This window comes from Schistocerca nitens, chromosome 2, assembly GCF_023898315.1.
Source record: "Schistocerca nitens isolate TAMUIC-IGC-003100 chromosome 2, iqSchNite1.1, whole genome shotgun sequence".
NCBI classification, from domain to species: domain Eukaryota; kingdom Metazoa; phylum Arthropoda; class Insecta; order Orthoptera; family Acrididae; genus Schistocerca; species Schistocerca nitens.
The window spans coordinates 282,269,906-282,288,900 of NC_064615.1; positions in this window are offsets into that span (position 1 = coordinate 282,269,906).

An 18,995-nucleotide genomic window follows, 5' to 3' on the forward strand; every position below is an offset into this window, starting at 1 on the left:
AGGTAACGTTGACCACGTCACTGTATGGAGAGTGCTACGGGAGAACCAGTTGTTTCCGTACCATGTACAGCGTGTGCAGGCACTATCAGCAGCTGATTGGCCTCCACGGGTACACTTCTGCGAATGGTTCATCCAACAATGTGTCAATCCTCATTTCAGTGCAAATGTTCTCTTTACGGATGAGGATTCATTCCAACGTGATCAAATTGTAAATTTTCACAATCAACATGTGTGGGTTGACGAGAATCCGCACGCAATTGTGCAATCACGACATCAACAGAGATTTTCTGTGAACGTTTGGGCAGGCGTTGTTGGTGATGTCTTGACTGGGCCCCATGTTCTTCCACCTAAGCTCAATGGAGCACGTTATCATGATTTCATACGTGATACTCTACCTGTGCTGCTAGAACATGTGCCTTTACAAGTATGACACAACATGTAGTTCATGCACGATGGAGCTCCTGCACATTTCAGTCGAAGTGTTCGTACGCTTCTCAACAACAGATTCGGTGACCGATGGATTGGTAGAGGCGGACCAATTCCATGGCCTCCACGCTCTCCTGACCTCAATCCTCCTGACTTTCATTTATGGGGGCATTTGAAAGCTCTTGTCTACGCAACCCCGGTACCAAATGTAGAGACTCTTCGTGCTCGTATTGTGGACGGCGTGATACAATACGCCATTCTTCAGGGCTGCATCACCTCATCAGGGATTCCATGCGACGGAGAATGGATGCATGTATCCTCGCTAACGGAGGAAATTTTGAACATTTCCTGTAACAAAGTGTTTGAAGTCACCCTGGTACGTTCTGTTGCTGTGTGTGTCCATTTCATGACTAATGTGATTTGAAGAGAAGTAATAAAATGAGCTCTGACATGGAAAGTAAGCGTCCACATAACATATTTTCTTTCTTTGTGTGTGAGGAATGTTTCCTGAAAGTTTGGCCGTAACTTTTTGTAACACCCTGTAGAAATGGTGGAACATGTGAGGCAATACTGACCCTACGACTTATCTTAGAGGATAGATTAAGGAAAGACAAACCTACGTTTCTAGCATTTGTAGACCTAGAGAAAGCTTTTGGCAATATTGACTGGACACTCTCTTTCAAATTCTCGAGGTGGCAGGGGTCCAATACAGGGAGCGAAAGGCTATTTATAATTGGTACAGAATCCAGGTGGTAGTTAAGAGTCGAGGGACACGAAAGGAAAGCTGTGGTTGGAAAGGGAATCAGACAGGATTATAACCTATCTCAAATGTTATTCAGTTTGTATATTGATCAAGCAGTAAAGGAAAGAAAAGAAAAACTTGGAGTAGGAATTAAAATCCAGGAAGAATAAATAAAAGCTTTGAGGTTTGCTGACGACGTTGTAATTCCGTCAGAGACAGGAAAGGACCTGGATGAGTAGTTGAACGGAATGGACAGTGTCTTAAATGGCGGATATAAGATGAACATTAACAAAAGCAAAACGAGGATAATGAAATGTAGTCAAATTAAATCAGGTGTTGCAGAGGGAACTAGATTAGGAAATGAGACACTTAAAGTGGTAGATAATTTTTTGCTATTTGGGGAGGAAAGTAATTGATGGTGGTCGAAATAGAGAGAACATAAAATGTTGACTGGCAATGGCAAGGAAAACGTTTCAGAAGAAGAGAAATTTGTTATCATCGGGTACAGATTTAAGTGTCAGGAAGTCTTTACTGAAAGTATTTGAATGGAGTGTAACCATGAATGGAAGTGAAACATGGGCGATAACTACTTTATGCAAGAAGATAATAGAAGCTTTCGAAATGTGGTGCTACAGAGAAACGCTGAAGTTTGGTGGGTAGATCACATAACCAATAAGGTGGTACTGAATAGAAATGGCGAGAAGAGGAATTTGTGGCACAACCTGACTAGAAGAAGGGAGCGGTTGGTAGGGCACGTTCTGAGGCATCAAGGTATCATCAATTTAGGATATGAGGGAAGGGCAGAGGGTAAAAATCGTAGAGTGAGACCAGGGCATGAATAGACCAAACGGATTCAGAAGAAGCTTGCAAATGATAGAGTAGCATGGAGAGCTGCATCAATATAGTCTCTGGATTGAGGGCCACAACAACAACGACAGCACTAATCGCTGTCGAGAAACTACAGTCATTAACAGTATATCTTTGATCTTTGCGCAAAATAAAGTTTTCAAAATTCCAGTGTAAGTGAAGTGCAGGTTCAAGTAACTTTCCCATATTAGTAATTGAAATATTGTATTCAGTTTTTTGAAAACTAAAAAATATTACACTCTGTCACGTTGGACGTCTATTTAGAAGAAGACCACTTCCGTGGCAAAACTGTAGGTACTAGTTTTTCAAAGTAATCACACTTGGTTACCCTGGCGATATATCGTGGTCGACTTGTGTAGTAGCTTACGAACCAGCAGGCGGGGACATTGTGCAGTCAGTCTGGCTCGTCTTCTTTCTAAGGGCGGCCGGGCGGAGAGAGGGGCCTATGTATTTCATACCAGTGGTAGGGCAGAATGCAACTTAATGCAACAAACTGAAAAGTTATCAGCTATAGGACTGGAGGTGCAGAGCTAAATTATAGTCGAATGAACACAATGATTTTTAACTTAATATTTGTATACTGGTAATTAAAGGTTGTAATTCTTAACTATAGGACTTGAGGTCGTGTCAAGCGAACGAAAGAAAAGAAAATTTCATTGAATGACACTTATTTCTATGTTAGAATTAGATTCTTAAAAACCATTCGAAAGTGAAGATTGCATAGTTTTTTTTTTTTTTTTTTTTTTTTTTTTTTTTTTTTTAATTAAAGAGAGCTCGTTTCAACAGGCTATGCTGTCGTGTTCAGGTCTGTAAGTAATTGAATGGACATTGAATATGTCTCATAAATTAAAACGTATCATTTGATATAAAAGGACCTGATTGATATTATAAAAACCGGAAGCGGACCTGCACATTTACACACCTTAAAATCTTTTTGTTGTAAAACATGTTAATTTCGCTGACATCACAAACAAGGTAGCAACCAAATACACTCCTGGAAATTGAAATAAGAACACCGTGAATTCATTGTCCCAGGAAGGGGAAACTTTATTGACACATTCCTGGGGTCAGATACATCACATGATCACACTGACAGAACCACACGCACATAGACACAGGCAACAGAGCATGCACAATGTCGGCACTAGTACAGTGTATATCCAACTTTCGCAGCAATGCAGGCTGCTATTCTCCCATAGAGACGATCGTAGAGATGCTGGATGTAGTCCTGTGGAACGGCTTGCCATGCCATTTCCACCTGGCGCCTCAGTTGGACCAGCGTTCGTGCTGGACGTGCAGACCGCGTGAGACGACGCTTCATCCAGTCCCAAACATGCTCAATGGGGGACAGATCCGGAGATCTTGTTGGCCAGGGTAGTTGACTTACACCTTCTAGAGCACGTTGGGTGGCACGGGATACATGCGGACGTCCATTGTCCTGTTGGAACAGCAAGTTCCCTTGCCGGTCTAGGAATGGTAGAACGATGGGTTCGATGACGGTTTGGATGTACCGTGCACTATTCAGTGTCCCCTCGACGATCACCAGTGGTGTACGGCCAGTGTAGGAGATCGCTCCCCACACCATGATGCCGGGTGTTGGCCCTGTGTGCCTCGGTCGTATGCAGTCCTGATTGTGGTGCTCACCTGCACGGCGCCAAACACGCATACGACCATCATTGGCACCAAGGCAGAAGCGACTCTCATCGCTGAAGACGACACGTCTCCATTCGTCCCTCCATTCACGCCTGTCGCGACACCACTGGAGGCGGGCTGCACGATGTTGGGGCGTGAGCGGAAGACGGCCTAACGGTGTGCGGGACCGTAGCCCAGCTTCATGGAGACGGTTGCGAATGGTCCTCGCCGATACCCCAGGAGCAACAGTGTCCCTAATTTGCTGGGAAGTGGCGGTGCGGTCCCCTACGGCACTGCGTAGGATCCTACGGTCTTGGCGTGCATCCGTGCGTCGCTGCGGTCCGGTACCAGGTCGACGGGCATGTGCACCTTCCGCCGACCACTGGCGACAATATCGATCTACTGTGGAGACCTCACGCCCCACGTGTTGAGCAATTCGGCGGTACGTCCACCCGGCCTCCCGCATGCCCACTATACGCCCTCGCTCAAAGTCCGTCAACTGCACATACGGTTCACGTCCACGCTGTCGCGGCATGCTACCAGTGTTAAAGACTGCGATGGAGCTCCGTATGCCACGGCAAACTGGCTGACACTGACGGCGGCGGTGCACAAATGCTGCGCAGCTAGCGCCATTCGACGGCCAACACCGCGGTTCCTGGTGTGTCCGCTGTGCCGTGCGTGTGATCATTGCTTGTACAGCCCTCTCGCAGTGTCCGGAGCAAGTATGGTGGGTCTGACACACCGGTGTCAATGTGTTCTTTTTTCCATTTCCCGGAGTGTAGTATGTATCAAATGTTACATCTTAACATATTTCATGTATACGCAATATCTTACAGACCGGAAGATGACAGCATAGTCTCTTCAAACTGGTTTTCTCAAATATAAAACGTATTTTACCAAATCTTAGCTGTTGAATCGTTTTTAACAGTAAACAAATAGCCCTTCACCTCTCTGAAAATAAGAAATTTCAAGGAATGATACTGAAATAAAGTAAATGGATTGCATAACTCAATAAAGATACAGTGATGTGAGGTGATACTACATATAACCTGCGAGAAATGCTAATCGCGCAGTGTAGTGCATACGTTGTACTCTGACGACGAATGGCAAATGCTCGTGAAACGCAGTAAAGTCCGGATAAAATTCAGGTCCCTCCCAAATACCTTCCATTCCAAAACAAAAAGAACACCTTGAACGATTAGAGATAGGGCATTCATATTCACAGGACATGTACATTAGTATGTTATGTGGAAATGATTAGCAATTCAGTCACCTCGGTTCTGGATGTGTCCTGCTGCCTTGTAGGCACAAGGTCCGCCACAGACCTTGATAACTTGTTCTATGCATGATGTCATTGAAGCGTATATAGCGCGAATGGCGTGCTGCGTGCAGTCATCCATGCTGCATTCACGCAGTTCCGAGTTCATCTGTGATGGTTGACATTGGGTCACAGCACAGCACAGCAAGACCCATCGTTTCACCATATCCTTCACTTTTTCGATTGGCGAAACATCTGATCTGGTGATCTGGAGGACCTGGCAAAAGGATGACATCCTGTGACACCAAGAGGGCACATGTTCGTGCAGCCATATGTGGTCGTGCATTTTCTTGCTGAAAAATGGCCTCTGGATCATCATCTTGCAGCGACTTATGGTGAAATGACTGTTGGAATTATGATAAAGTGCCTCAGACAGTTCCATGATGGATGAACCAATGATCATGATGAAGCACAGAGTGGGTGGACTTCTGTTGTCAGTGGTGGTTTGATGGATAAAGTGAATGAGAAAACTCATGAAAACAGACGGTTCACAATAATAATGATTAGTGATAGGTTTTCAAGGTGTCAGCGTGAATGAATATAAAATTAGCACCTTACATGAGATTTTATACATTGCAACAAGTCGACGAAAGTCACTGACGTACTTCGGTGATAATGAGTAGATTTGCTGATTAAAATGTACAGTATGTAATGCAAAGGGATGACACTCAATTCGATGGTATTAATACACCAAACCCAAATCCTGCGTGTCAATGAGCAAAAGGTGACAAAAGCTGCTGGAAGAAACGTTTTAGTTTGAGGGCAAAAGCGAGTTCCGCCATCACAGCCACAGTACAACGTACACGTGTATCTTTTAGGCGTCATGAGCGGGCACAGAATGTGTGATTGGCTGAAATAGACTCGGAAGTTTAAGTTAGGCCCATTTCAGTTGGCAGGGGTAGTTTCCACAAGACAAAAGGAACGCTCCCATTGCTATGTAAAAGCCGTGATGCGAAGCACGAAAGGACACAGGTGGGGGACTCTTTGTTACAAAAGACACAAGACCGAAAACTTCGAGGTCTCTCCTCTGAACCAGCGTCAAGTGTAGAACAGGGTGCATCAAGCTCTGTACGACGCCAAAAGAGGAATTTAGTGTGAACAGTGCATTCACTTTGGATGACATTCAGCTAGAAATTAGACGAAGAGTCGTTGAGCTCCGATAACAGAAAAACGAAACAGCCATGTAGTTAATTGTTCTTGTGAGAACTGAGAGGGCATTGAAGTGTACATGGTACACCATCGATGCACGTGTATATCACCATATTTTCCACACTGGGGATGAGTGCTCGTTTTCTCGCGTAACGAGAATCATAGGACAGTTTCAGCTGATAATAGCAGTAAAGATTTTTATTAGCTTTTTATTGGATTTTCAGAGGGCAGGAGCAGCCATGTAGTTGACAGCACATCTCAGCTAAAAGGTAAATGCCGCTGGTAGATTCATAAACTTGTTGGTTTACCAGCTTGCGTCCGTTATGAACTCGAGCATCCTTGAGTAATCTTGCGCTCATCTTGTCACAAAAACTAACGATCCTCCATAGACTTGATTGTCATCCTAAATAGTACCGAACTTAGAACTGGCATTGGATGATTTGTCGTAATATTGGCCAACTTCATTGTGTATAAGTAAGAATAATCCTGTTGAGAACCTTCTACTTAAATTTGATACTGTTGTGTTCAGTGTTATTTCTGTTAAACAGGACGTAATGCGTTATCTTGACAACTGTCCAGAAATGGTCATGTCGCAATCTATGTAAATTCTTGTACTTGTTTGGCATTAATTCTGAAATCAAACAAATTGTGTACAGCTGAACACTGATGTGCTCTCTCATTGAATAAGGGTCCACTCCTAACCCCAGTCATTTATCCTAGTGACGCTAACACATTCACAGTATATTTTTGCTGACCTCTGACAAATGTGAAAAGAAGCGGAGTGTCAGATAATGGTGACCATGCCAGAAAGGCTACTGGTCTGTCAGTATGTCAATTAATTAAATTAGAAAGAGTAAATAAAATTTGGTATTAAGAAAAATTCTTTTTTTAAAACAAAAAGTTACAATACTACTCAGTGTATGTGTTTGCATAGTGGTGAGATTACTGTAAATGTGTGATACACAGAGTAGAAAAGATTCTATTAACGAATAAAGAAACTTTTTGTGGTTTGAGTAAAAGTAGTTTGTGTATGATCTTCCCTTCGCGTACGAAGTTATTCACGACGTCGTTCAGTTGGTCTGTGTACCCAAAAACTGTGAATGGCATTACTAATGAAGTGTTAATGGCATAAGAGAATTTCTATTATAATGTGGAGACTTGTTAGTTCATATAACTTCATGTTGACTTGAGCTCAGGCTCGCACAAATCAAGAAAGACAGAGATTAGTTAGACGGTCTGCGATGACGGACGGACGTAGGTCGTCGCATATAGGGCAAACTGAAGGCCTTGATAGGATAGAAAATGACGTACAACAAAATGTATCGAATGCAAGTCATTAAACTGAACGACGTGACAGTGCAGAGGGAATGGTGACAGTTTCGCGATCGGTATCTCAGGTTGAGATCGCAAAAAACCGAACAGATGACGGATCTAGCGGTTCAGAAACAGAATGGGAGGACGTGTAACTTCGGTATGTTGAACCAAATGCTGTACTTCTGAATCAAACGGGACGGTTTCCTACGGAAGTAATGTGTGTAATTGCGTCACCACTATGCACAGAAGTCGGTGAGACGTCACATGACAGACGCGAACAGCAAAATCTACACCAAATTGTGACAGGTGACGATGGCGAGGAGTCTGGTAGAGTGTTCGAAACGTTGAAGCAACTGACTGTTGCTGTAATGCAAACAGGCGAAACGATGAGAGCAGGGTTAGCAGACTTAAAAAGAGAAGCAAATGCTGCTTTTAATGGTCTGTCATTTGAAAGCAATGTTGGGTTCGAAAACGTTCGTAAAGATCATCAAAAGCTGCGAACGGAAGTTAATGAAAAGTTTACTGAAATCCGGAAAGAGGTGAGAGACTCGCGCGAACTAATGCAATCCCTAATGGCTGATCAGAGAAAGATACGTACCGACATTGGCCAGGTGCAGGATTCAGTGTCTAATATCAACCAAAGAGTTGATAATTTAGCACGTAAGGCATCTGGTAAGGCGCAACAAATCGTGGAAGAACTCGATGTCAGAAAACGTGTCACACGAGCTGCGTTAAAAAAAAGTCGATACACGCATTTTGCAAACATCGTCTCAAAAAATAAGCAGCAGTATGAACAGCTTCGTACAGAACTGAAGCAGTGTATTGAGAACCGTACAGAAAGCAGTAGTGAGGCGGCGGAATCGCTAGTATCATCTGACATAATGGTGGAAAAAATCCAGAGGTAACCAAGTCCGTTATGCAATCTCCGGGTCATTTGCGGAAACACAAAAAAGTCATGGGATTCCATTTATATGTCCACAAAATGTTGCGTCAGTATTTCCCGATCCCAAACTGAAGCCAATGGTAGGAGTACAGTTGAAACGGGTGAGCTAAGCAGGTAATGTGCGTCCACAGCAGACAATGGTACGAGAAGCGGTATCTGCGCGCATACCAAGAGAGCGGCAGCCGACCGTCCGAAAGTACGCGAATGACGCGACAACAGAGCAGTTTACTACGCCACGGGAACCAAATTCTCAATTTACGAGTTACAGCACAACAGGCCATATATCACTGGTCAATATGAAGCAATTCGAAGATAAAACACTGGTCCAGTAACGGGAAATTTAAATACATCTTCCAGCCCGATATACGAGGAACGATACGTTTTAGATAATTGCACACCACTGCATAGATGCGATGCTAGGTGGGACTCAAATATGTCGTCTCAGGATCCAAATGTGGTAGGACGAATAAAGGAAAACATGACGCAATTGCAGGGAACGGAAAATGTTGCGAAAACACAAACGCCATATGGTGCAATACAACAATTTGGCAATAATCATTTTTCGACAGTCAGAAAATTCCAACATTACAAAGAAAACGGGATCGGCTTACAGCCCCGCACGTTTATTTATCAATTCCAAATCGGTTTACCAGAACATTGGCCACTCAGCCATAAACTTGATTTCATTTGTGGTCATATGGGAGGCGCAAAAGCGGAAGCGATGCAAAGAGTCTCTGCAAACTGCCATTCGTATGAACAATTGAAGTCTGCATTCTTGGAGCGATACTGATCCGCGCAAACCCAAAACAGGTTAAAATATGAATTGTTACAGCAGACGTCATTTGAAAATTCGGGTGAAAAGAAGCTAGTTAAATTTTTTGAAGAAGTGTCGAAAAAGAATCAGTGTTTAGACAATCCATACAGTGATGGGGAACTGATACGTATGTACACAATGAAGTTACCCTTGCGTTATCAGCAATCGTTGGCTGTCGGAGCTGGAGATAATATATAGACTTTTAAAGGGATGTTAAGAGAAGTTGAATTCATCTTTAGTGAAGATGATTCGAAGAAACAAGGTACAGTGAGAGAAACCAATAGTAGGGGGAATAATAGCAACCGATTGGCCTTTAATAATGTTTACAATGGCAATAGTAATGTTGGGAAAGGTAATCGTTTTGGGAAGAATAGCAATCGCCCTTGGGATAATAATAGCTAGGGTTTTGGCAATTCACATAGGTCAAACAATAATTATAGTTCTGGTGAGCCGCGGAATTGCAATAATGGCTTTGGTTCCAGAAATTATGGCGGTAACAATAATTCGCGATATGATCACCATGAAAACAAAGCAGGAAGGTTTAGAGGTTTTCCACCACAAAACCCAAATTATACGGGTGGAACTACAATGCCTAGAACGCAGAAAGCTAGGGAGAGACCGACTTCAGCAGGACAACACGCGGGATATGAACCGGTACAGGAAGTCGAGTTAAGGCCACTAAACCCTGGTAAAAAACAGAACTGACTAGATGGACGGTACGAAGACCAGTCAAAAGAGATCCTGTCACCAAATGAAGTTGATTTTATAATTAAATACGTAAATAGGCTTACCTTTGATCAACAAGATTCTGAAGTAGGTTTAGGGGGTTATCAGATAGAAATAGCAGCATGCTGGGAGACAGTTGACTGAGAATCGTAGGAGGTTGATGAACATGAGTTGTCCACAGTTAATGTAGGCAGCTGTACAAAAAACTAATATGACCTAACTGTGGAGAATGTAGTTCATTTATACGAAACCGAGAGAGAAATGGTATGCCAAGAGGATAATGCACCATTGGCAACACCGGTATTGATATCCAAGTCAGATGATGTATATAGGATAGGGACTTATCCAGAAAGTAATTAAACTCCCACCGGTACCCAGACTACAACATCAACACCTAGTAAAATTAGCACTGAGCCATTTGAAGGCTACGGCGTTAAATAGAAAGAACCGGGCGGACGAAACAGCAACCTCACGAGCATTTTTACAATGACAAAAAGTACTTGTGAAAATCCACCATCTCTCTAGGAAAAAAAAATCATCAAAGTCACAAATTGTTTTCAAAATCATTGGGCTTGCACCATGTGAGTCACCTGAAATTTTATAAGGGGTAAAACACTAAATATTAACTCCACTAGAAAAATTAGGTGCATCAAATAGATTCTATTAAGAGCAAAATATAGAAGTCAAAGAGTAGGGAAGCTAAGAAAATGCATACAAATAAAAATTTTTGTATTGTGCTTATATCGATAAAATAAATTGGTTAAAGTTCTCAGTACATCAGACGGATAGTTGTGAAGGAAGAACAATAAAGTAAGAACTACAGTAACTCTTCTGCAGATGAAATGTGTTATGGGGAATAACAACAAAGAAAGGAGAAAGATAGAGATTAGCATGTGGATAGTTTCACGAAATATTAGTAGAGTCTCTCTTAAAATGTAGTGTATAGTAGAAAGAAGTGGTTTTTTTTGTGGATGAAAGGAAGCCAAGAATAAGGAAGGAAGTACAGAATTAGGTAAGAAGGAGATATTCATTTGTGGGTTGTTCTGTTGCAAGTAGTAAACATCTTGTTGAGGAGATATTTTGGAGGGAAATGAGAAGCCTTTATGATTTGTAGAAGTCACCACAAGTTGATATTAAATGGAGATATGAGGGAAATAGATATAGAAGATTGTTAGGAGAGAAGAATTACGATCGAGGATTGAATTATTAAGGAAAGTGATAAACATGTTGTTTCGTGGTAGGAGGTAGACAGAGGGATATGAAGTTAACACACAGATGATTTCCATAAGGAAGAATATGATAGGGGGAGAAAGTAATACAATAGTATACTGTTTAGAAGAAGGATATAGGGAAAGCTACTACTAAGAAAAGTACAAGCTCTACAACAATGGAATTAGGCAGTGGAGAAAGTTTTAAAAAGGCACAAGAAATAGAGATATTATTGTATCTTGAAATTCTGTTTCAGCTTATGCCTAAAAGAAGAGATTGCAGAGAAAAAGACGGTGGAGTTGCAGTCATGGTGTGAAGTTTTTATGATATGATGTACCTGCAGTTAGAAAAAAAAACCGACATACCAACACACTGACCCTCATCACCATCAGTTTGCCTCTTACTATCCATCGTGCTGAAGATGAGGAACCCATTAGCTTTCTGCTAATAAAAAAAAAGGAAAAAGAAAAATGTACATATAGAATGGGGATGTATGTTGATCTATTAAAGTAGATGTAAAGTTATGAACAGTAGAATAAGGAGAATGTTATGTATAGTTTAAATACGGGATTTCGTGGAGTCTCTTGGTAGTTTAATGTTTGTAAGGCTTGAAATGTATCTTAAGGGAGAAAGGATTGTGATAAGATAGGTAGTAATACCATGTAAATTAGAGAAATTTAGGCATGTAAGGTGGAAAAAGTGTGCACAACGTTGTATTATACATGATGTCATCAAGAACGATGCATCATCATTGCGGTCAGATCGACAGCAGAACTGAGTACAGTGGTTAGGCATGAGAGGGAGGAACACTGAGAATGGGTGCCTGGTACGTCAGCTTTCGACATGACGAAAGGAAATGTCTTGGTGGAAGCAAAAGTACAAAAGGATAACACCTCTGGCGAAAGGTATGGGGATCTACGACGAATCCTGGATATGGGCAACATGTACCATGACGTGATTTTTATTCATGTGAAAGTCACATGCGAGCTTCAACACAACAAATTTGCTAAGTGCTACATCCTCAGCAATTGTGTCACAAACTGTTTAGAGCAACATACGGAGATATAATGGATGTCCACCAAACTGGAATGGAGGCGGAAATGTTATATAAAAGACAAACGAATGTTTGAATTCACAAGAAGAAGAAGAAGAGGCGCATTTCTGTAACACAGGATACAGAATGGCTGAAACTATTGTGATACCACATGAAAGCCAGTGACTGCCAAACAATCCCTGAACACTCACGGGACTAAGCAAGAGAACGATGGAATGCTGTCCAGTCTATCATGATGAACAACCTGATACAGTAAAGGATACACAAGACTTGAAAGAAAATAACATAAGAACAGATTATACAATAACGAGGTTAAGGAGGTCTTAAAACCCCAATTCCTTGTCCAGGGAAGAATGAAGGCAGAAGTGAGAAGACAGCAAGTTGAAACAAAGAAAGAAGATTCAATGCAGAAGATTAGAAAGAAAGAAGAGCCTGAACCAGAAGAACTAATGAAACCTTTGTAAAACCCTTCCCATACAAGACCATTATTGCATCTATCTTCCAACGAAGGATCCAATTTTAACCGTTCCAGCAGAACAAATTTCCGACATTCCTAATGGCAAATTACAACACCTTCAAATGTCACACCGAGAGATGAAAGATGGCTATTCGTGTAGAAAACAGGAGACAAATTAACCAATGATGGATTGGTATAAAGATTCGAGGACTGATGAAGAACATTAGTTTCACGCTGCTAATAATAGATCTCTAATATAATTTCGCCATGGGTACATGCGGATTGGAACAAAGGCCACCAAGCACTCACAATACACTCAAACCTTCTGCAATTTTTCTCGCTGCCAACCGCCATTCCATGTTCAGAGGAGACACATCAAGGTGCATAAAGATGAGGATGACAACTCCAATTAATCACGTTGAATTTACATATAAAAGCACTGTCTGTTACGGACTAATATCAGTTTAAATTGTAAAAAATTTTTACAAACACAAAGAGCTTACTATTGTATAAAAATATATAATTTTTGAAGAGCTTTTGTGTGAGAAGCAGATTTTTGTCAACAATTCTTTTCAGTTTTAATCTGGACAGATCAATAATATTTTTTTTATTTCATATTTTTAGTTAACAAAACCAAATGTTATTTTTAATGTGTTTGTGAAAATATAGGTTATGTAGAAAAAAGGGATTTGCAATTTGATGATGTTGATTAAATATTTACAAGGTAAAATGTAGGATTACGAATGTAATGTTTTTGTAAAAGCCAATAAATAACTGAGCTCTTCTGTAAAGTTCTAATGTGTAAGTTCTGGATTTAGGGGTATATATATATATATATATATATATATATATATATATATATATATATATATATATATATATAATATGTGTGTGTGTGTGTTTGTGAATATGGTTGTGCTTGTAAAGTTATGAGAAGGGTGCTGTTAAATGTAAGATAAATTACAAAGTTATTATAAGAGATGAAACTTTCTTGAATTATAATTGCCATAGAAGCTAAGCTAAGGTTAAGAGTTAAACATGAGAAATGAAAAATTGGAGAATAATTTTAAAAAAAGTTTTCCTCAACTTCAATACACCTCCATCATCATTTAACATAAGTATTGATGTAGAAAAAACAGTCTCAAATTAAAAAATTATGAGTGGTATAAGTTTATATAGAATCTATAAGTTTCCAGAGTGAGATTTTCACTCTGCAGCGGAGTGTGCACTGATAAGAAGCTTCCTGGCAGATTAAAACTGCTCGGTCGGGCTCACAGTTTTAATCTGCCAGGAAGTTTCAATCTATAAGTTGTTCGAATTTTAAATTAAATATTGAGAACCATAGAATGAAAAGAAAAGGCTTCATATTATTTAAATAATTTTATTAAACCAGAAAACTAGGGAAAACATATAAAATTCTGTAAAAACATTACTTTAATGCTCATATCAGTAGTATATGTAAATCAAGTGCTGTGGAAAAATAACAAAAAAGAGACTGAAAGAACAACTGTTTGTCTATGCCACATTAAAATAGAGATTTGGTCAATATAAATATATAACAATTGCTACATTTAGCAGTTGAGAACAGTTTTGCACTGACTTCAATCTATTTCTCAACCTTTGATTGACCCAGCACAAAACTGAACACGGAAGGACGCAGCTTGAATGAATATCAAATTAGCACCTTACATGAGATTTTATACATTGTAACAAGTAGATGAATAAGTCACCTGACATACTTCTTCGATAATGAGCAGATTCGCCAATAAAAATGTACAGTATCTGATGCAAAGGGATGAAAATCTAGTCTACAGTATTAACACACCAAACCCAAACCCAAATCCTGCATGTCAATGAGCAAAAGCTGAAAAAATGTGCTGGAAGAAACGTTTTAGATTGAGGGAAGACGAGAGTTGTGCCGTTACGGCCTGAGTACAATGGAACGCTTCTAAAATGGGTTAGTGACCCACAGCGAGAGGGACGATGGACGCCTCCGACGCTATATCGGGGGGGGGGGGGGGGGGGGGGAGCAGGTAGCAGTGCAGCACTGCTTCACTGCTTGTTACAGAGAAATTCTGTGGAAAACTGCGCTGGGGAATTTCCAGCTAGATACAAACAGACCAGAGAGGAAGTTGATAATGTGAAACGCCCGGGGTATGCTTGTGATGTATGCATGTAGCTTTTGCGTCAGGAGCGGGCACAAAATGCCTGATTGGCTGAAATAAGCTCGGAAGGAGAAAGAGGGGGATGTTGCGATGCAGTTTAAAGTTACGCCCTTTGTGATTGGCAGAGGTAATTTCCGCAAGATGAAAGGAATGCTCCCATTGGTCTGAAAAAGCTGTGATGCGAAGCACGAAAGGACACAGGTGGGGACAGTTTGCTACGAAAGATACAAGATGAAAAACTTTGAGGACTCTCCCCAGAAACAGCATCAAGTGTAGAACAGGGCGCATCAAGCTCTGTACGACGCCAAAAGAGGAATTTTGCATGAACACTGCGTTCACTTTGGCAGACATTCAGCTAGAAATAAGCTGAAGAGTCGTTGAGCTCCGATAGCAGACAAACGAAACAGCCACATTGTTATCTGTTCTTACGAGAACTGAGAGGGCATTGAAGTACACATGGTGCACCATCGATGCACGTACATATCGCCATATTTACCAGACTAGGGATGAGTGCATGTTTTCTCGCCTAACGAGAAACATAGGACAGTTTGAGATGATAAAATCAGTAAAGACTTTGATTAGCTTTTTATAAAATTTTCTGAGGGCGAGAGCAGCCATGCAGTCGACAAAACATCGCCGCTGAAAGATAAATGCCACTGACAGAGGCATAAACTTGTTGGTTCACCTGCTTGCGTCCACCGTGAACTCGAGCAACCTTGAGTAATCTTTTGCTCATCTTGTCACAAAAGCTAACCATCCCCCGTAGACTTGATTGTCATTCCAAATAGAACCGAACTTAGAACCGGAATTGGATGATTTGTCGTAATATTGGTCTATTTCACAGTGTATAAGTAAGAAACATCTTGTAGAGAACTTTGATATTGTTGTGTTCAGTGTTATTTCTATTAAACAGGACATAATGCATTATCTTGAAAACTGTCCTGTAATTGTCATGTCACAATCTATGTAAATTTGTGTACGTCTTTCACAATAATTCTGAAATTAAACAAATTGTGTACAGCTAAACACTAATGTGCTCTGTCATAGGATAAGGGTCCACTTCCAACCACAGTCATTTATTCTAATGACGCTAACGCACTCACAGGGTGTTTTTGCTGATGACTGACAAACGTGAAAACGACCGGAGTGTCAGAGGTTTCCACAAATTTCAGAAACTCTGTTGCATCCGATGGTCACAAATCGCTTAAATTTCAGGAAACTGTGTTTCCGTTGGGTTTTGCAAATGCGTACGGGTGTCCACAATTAGAAGTGACTTGGTGGTGCTTTGACATTTCTTACCTGATATAGTGATGAGGGAGATGAAGCCCTAAACAGAATTGCGACTGGTGACGAAGCTTGTGTTTGTCATGTCACTCCAAAATAAAAACAACAGTCGTTGGAGTGGAGGTACTCACGATACCAGAAAAAAGAAAAATTCAAAACATCGTTGCCAGCACAAAATATCCTGTGCACTGTGTTGTAGGGCAGACAAGGCATTCTCCTTGTTGAGTTCCTTCACAGAGGAGAAACTGTAAATGTGGTTCCATACTGCGAAACATTGAGAAAACTTCGGCTCACAGTTCAAAACAAAGGGAGTGGAATGCTCAGTCAAGACATTGTGTTGCTTCATGGCAACGCAAGCCCCACTCTGCTGGTGTCACTCAAAACGCTATTCGTCAATTCGGCTGGGAACAGTTTGATCACACGCGTAAAAGACCGAATTCTCATCTTCTGAGTACCGCTAGTTCTTGAACTTGAAGCATGATTTTGGCACTTTAACAGCCATGGCGACCCAAAAACCGATGTTCAGCAGTGGCTGTCTTTCTGTGTGGCGGCGTCTTTCTATGATAAGGCAAAGAAAAGTTGGTGTCTGGTTATGAAAAAAATGTCTGAGTAATGACGGCATCTATTTAGAAGAATAGTTAAGAAATGCTCTTCCTTGTGAAAAAAAAATTGATTTGAAGAAATGAGTCTATGAATTCTTTTCCAAACCAGTACTTACTTTCCGGACATGCTGCCCAGCAGCGCAATACTCTCTCCATAAACATGACGAGATGTTTACACAGGGTGAGATGTCTGGAGAACATGACGTCCAAGGCAACAGATGAACATCCTGTTTCACGGAGACCTCTAATATGCGAACCAAAGTCGATGGTGGTGCACATCAAATGGCACCTAACACCGTCACACCGAGTGCTGAACCCGTATGATGATGACAAATACCGTACGGTGACTTTCGTTCTACCCAGAGCCTTGACAGTCCAGTGTGTCCATGTTAAACGCTCAACCACAATTCATCTGAAAATGCGACGTGGTGCAACTGCTACGTCCAGTATGGTGATTGGGTGCACAACCGAAGGCGCACCTCTATTTCGGTGCCTCGTGAAGGGAAGTCCCAGAGTGGTGGCCGTGCTGACAGTTCGTGGTGCTTCATACGTCGTCGTACTAACCATGAACGCTATCCGATCAAAACTATTCGCACAGACCTACCCGTTGGGGAACTGACCAGTACAAAAGATGGCGGGGAGTACTGTGTTGTCAATTGATAAGCAGTAATAGCCGAATCAGTCAGGAGACCTCAGTGAAGACGAACATTGAATGTCACTTGAGCAACAAATTCGTGAGCGACATTTCAATGCTATCTGAAGCGCCCCAAGTCGAGCGTTGACGATTTACTTTATATTACTTGTCCGGGGCTCGTTTCTGTAACTGTGGTCTTCAGTCCGAAACCTAGTTTGATACAGCTCACCATGCTACTATCCTTCATCTCCGAATAACACTTCCACACTTACACACTTACACACTTCCATCCAATACTAAAATCGTGTCCCTTCTTTTAGTGAAGTCGTGCCACAAATTTCTTGTCTCCCTATTCTGTTCAGTATCTCCTCGTTAGTTACGTAATCTTACCCATCTTATCTTCAGCATTCTTCTGTAGCACCACATTTCCAAAGATTCCATTCTCTTCTTGTCTAAACTGGTTATCCTCCGTGATTCACTTCCATGCATGGCTAGGCTCCAGACAAATACTTTCAGAAAAGACTTCGTAACACTTATCCCTGTCTTCGATGTTTATAAATTTCTCTTTTTCAAAACAATTTTCTTATCATTGCCAATCTATATTGTATACCCTCCCTACCTCGGCCATCATTAGTTATTTTCCTGCCCAAATAACAAAACATATCTATTGCTTTAAATGTATCGTTTCCCCATCTAATTCCCTCAACATAACATAATTTAATTCCACTGTACTCCATTATCTTTGTTTTGCTTTTGTTGACGTTCGTCTTACATCCTTCTTTCATGGCACTGTCGATTACATTCAGCTGCACTTTCAAGTCCTCTGCTGCCTCTGACATAATTACAATGTCATCGACATACTTTAAAGTTTTCATTTCTTCTCCCTGAACTTTAATTTCCATTGCAAATTTTTCTTTGGTTTCATTTACTATTTGTCTGATGTAAAGACTGGATAATATAGAGGATACGCTACAAACATGTCTCACTCCCTTCTCAACTACTGTTTCCCTATCACGCCACTCGACGCTCATTATTGCTGTCCCATTTTTGTACTATTTGTCAATAGCATTTCCCTCCCTGTATTTTACCCCCGCTATCTTCAGAGTTTCGAAGGGAGTCAACGCTGTCAAAAGCTTTCTCTAGCTCTACAAATGATAACCGCGTAGGTTTGCTTTTCCTTAACCTATCTTCTAAGAAAAGTCGTAGGGACAGTATTGCCTCCCGTGTTTCTACGTTTTTCCAAAATCTGAGCTATTCGTCCGCGAAGTCGGCATCTGTCATTTTTCCACTCTTCTGTAAAGAATTAGTGTTAGTATTTTGCAGCCATAACCTGTTAAACTGATAGTTCGGTAATTTTGACACCTGCCGGAACGTCCTTTCTTTGGAATTCTATTTATTACAGTCTTCCTGAAGACTAACGGTATTTCCCCTGTCTCATATATCTTGCTCCTCAGATGGAAGAATTTTGTCATGGCTGGCTCTGCCAAGGATATTACTAGTTCTTATGGAACGTCGTCTACTCCCGAGGCCTTGTTTCATCTTTCAGTCCTCAGTCAAATTGTTCTCGCAGTGTCATAGCTCCTGTCTCATCTTCATGTACATTTTTTGAATATCTATAATACTGCCTTCAAGTTCATCTCCCTTGCATAGATCCTCTCT